Source organism: Notothenia coriiceps, unplaced genomic scaffold, assembly GCF_000735185.1.
Source record: "Notothenia coriiceps isolate Sejong01 unplaced genomic scaffold, NC01 NC01_scaffold00024669, whole genome shotgun sequence".
NCBI lineage: Eukaryota > Metazoa > Chordata > Actinopteri > Perciformes > Nototheniidae > Notothenia > Notothenia coriiceps.
In genome coordinates this window covers 1-3,065 of record NW_011357370.1, presented here as the reverse complement: position 1 = coordinate 3,065, position 3,065 = coordinate 1, and the positions used below count along the sequence as shown (strand labels likewise).

The 3,065-nt window shown below is 42.4% G+C and overlaps 1 non-coding gene across 1 annotated transcript; it reads left to right on the top strand.

The window, feature by feature from the left end:
- The first annotated feature begins 960 nt into the window (after positions 1-960).
- trnaf-gaa (transfer RNA phenylalanine (anticodon GAA)) lies at positions 961-1,033 on the top strand. Its single transcript has one exon. It is a non-coding gene; the product is annotated as a tRNA-Phe (tRNA).
- Positions 1,034-3,065: the final 2,032 nt, after the last annotated feature.

Below are 3,065 nucleotides of genomic sequence, written 5' to 3'. Positions count from 1 at the left end.
GTGAACGCCCCCCAAGAACACCTCAACGCCCCCCTTTCAAAAATATTGCTTCCAGCGCCCCCCGATGTTCTCTGAACGCCCCCTGGGGGGCGGTACCGCCCCCGTTGAGAACCAGTGATTTAAATGAATGAACTGTGGGGTTAACTCCCTTTTATAGTTTCCTCGTTAATTTATCCACTTGAGTTATATTTTGTTTATTTTGGTTATCATATTTTGTTAATTGAAATCTGCTTTGGTTTATTTTGTTAAGTGATTATTGAATTTCACAATGCAGTTCGGCGAAGATTACAAATCTTCTACGTCACCCCATTCAAGTGAATGGGCGAAGCGTTGAAAGCATTTTTCGATGCCTGTAGTGTAGACGGGCCGTGAGTGTGAGAGTGTTGGACACTTGTGACTGGGGTTACTTCAGTTTTGTTTGGGATCCCTCTCCTCACTCGTTGACCCTGTCCCCTCACTGGTAAACCTCAGCCCCTTAATTAGTTTTCCCCTTTTTATTATAGCCCGGTGTATGACTGTGTTTTAGACTGTCTTTTAAATATTGCATCGTGTTTAATAAAATGTAATATTTGTGATAATTGGAACCACGTCTCCTGCTCCTCAGTATTGGAACCTGTGTGTCTGACTGTTTAGCGAAAAACCTGCTATATTTCCATGGGTGCAATTCCCAAGGTGCCATTGTCGGACTAGTGTGAAGTTTATTATCAAATGAACCTCAACAAAATACTTTCACCTTGCAGCGGTGTGTGTCAGCGACGTGCTGTCAGGGGAGGCAGGGGAGGCAGGGGAGGTACGGATCGGCCATCGTGAGAGTCGGGACTTATCCCGGTGGGCCGCTGGCCAGCTGTGTGTTCTGGAGAATCAAAGGACGGCCGGACGTCAACGGCCTGGTTCGCTGACGGCAGACAACATCCCCCCCCCCCCTTGACAATTCACGAGCGTCGTATTTTGGGTTTTTGTGCAGAAATAGCTCAGTTGGGAGAGAGATAGACTGAAGATCTAAAGGTCCCTGGTTCAATCCCGGGTTTCGGCAGAAGGTAGATTACTTTAGGGGACAAGTTGCTCAATGGTTATACCTGATGAACCCTAGGTTGTGAGTTGGGTGAGCGTTAGACCAAAGATCTGAAGGTCCCTGGTAAATATTGTGAAAGTGTTTACTTTGCATGAACAGGAGCAGCAATAAGAGCTTGTATTGTTCAGATAATTCATAAAAAAGAGCAGAAAATGTACTTTCCATGATTTTCTTTGATTAGATATAACATAAACAAGGCCTACAACTATAGGCATGTTTGATTAAACATTGCTGTAGTTAAGGTTAAGTAAAGTCAAGATGTGAGAAAGTATGGTACTTAGCCATGCATTTGGGAGAAAAGCTGAGAATGTCACCAATTTTTTATTAAGAGTCATAAACCAAGGATAATACATATTAAACCACTTGAATACAATCCCCGTCTGGTAAATGTCACACTAACCCTGGCTCTACCTGATCATGTCTAGTTTAAAGCCTTGATCGTATCCCTTGGCTGATGAATTATTGAACAGAGAAACTCTTTGTAACCAGTGGGAGTCAACACATCAATACATAACTATAGCGGTCAACTCGGTCGCTGCAGCACAGACTAAAACACTTCCCACACAGAAGCCACACTGTAAGCAGAAGTAAATCATGAAAGCCCATACCCAGCATCCCTTTCTCTGCATTGGAAAGACACAGATCCTTTTCTGCAGAGGGTAGCACGAACGCTACCACAAAACACTCGACTCCATCCGCCATCAGAGCCAGGCCCAGCACTACAAACAGCGTCCACTGGAACTTCCCGTGGCCACAGTCCTCCATGATGTCTTCGTATTGTTCAGATAACTCTTCTAGTTCAGACACCCCACTGCCAGCTGCTCTAGTTTTAGCCCTGGGACACAGAAAGAGAACAAGAAGAAGTCTTAAAGATGAATGAAGATGTTTTTTTTTGACAGATCTAGGGATTTCAAACCCTTGAAGGGATCGTTCATATGTTTTGAAGTGGGTTTTGATTTGATTTTACCAAGCAGAGCACAGGAGATGCTTGTCTACTGCCACCTCTATTCACAAAATAATACTGATTAACAGAGCATCAGTGCTTTGGTGGAGTAGATATAACAGTTGCCTGCTTTAAATGTCTTTCAGAAGACTATTTTTAAGATAGCGTCGACTCAAACAGACTTTACAGATTTTTTAGGCAGGCCGTTCTTTGGTGATAAGATAAGTTTTGCTGCTGCCCCCTTCCACAGCAATACAATGCTTCACTTCCATTTCGTAACTCCTGTCTGCTACTTCCAGCCCAGTCTCACAGTGGCATGCTGACCGCCACCTACTGTACACTATGGATAAGAATCTCATACAGCCAAGAGTAAACCATACCACGTTATATTTTTAACTGTTTGCGTTTGATCACAATTATAAAAAAGTATACAATGTATGTTGTTACATTTGTATCCATTGTGCAAAAATCTTTGTGCAATGCCAAGTCATGGTTAAAATGACAGAGGAAGTGATAGTGAAACCCAGTTCCTCGGCCGCTCTCTCTGACTTGACTTCTCCTACTCCCAACACAAATTGTTTTAAGATATCTGTCCTGTTGTGCTGTGTAGCTATTTATACCGTATACCGGTCCTTCTATTCTGTTGTGAGACTGTAGAAAGAAAAGCTACTTTACCTGTCTTTGTACACACGCTTTATTTTTCTCAGGAGTGCAAAACCCTTTTCTTTTGGATAATTCCAAGTTTACTCCTGTTTTTACGTTAGAATAGGTAAGAAGCGTGTACGTTTATTTTTATCATTCGTAAGATTTTTGTGTTAAAAGGTTTGTTTGTTTTGTGGTTTTGTTACTCCTCTTTGTAAATATTTTGGTAATTACATTTACCAAACGATATACTCTGTCTCGGCGTCCATGTTCTTGGGAGTGGGAAAAGTGGGGAGAGTGCAACTTTATGCAGCGCCTATGTTCCCCTAGACCTGGGCGTAACAATGCTTACAGTAAATGGTTAGGGTGTTACCATAAATATGTCAAAAGTAGTAACCTCACTACTTA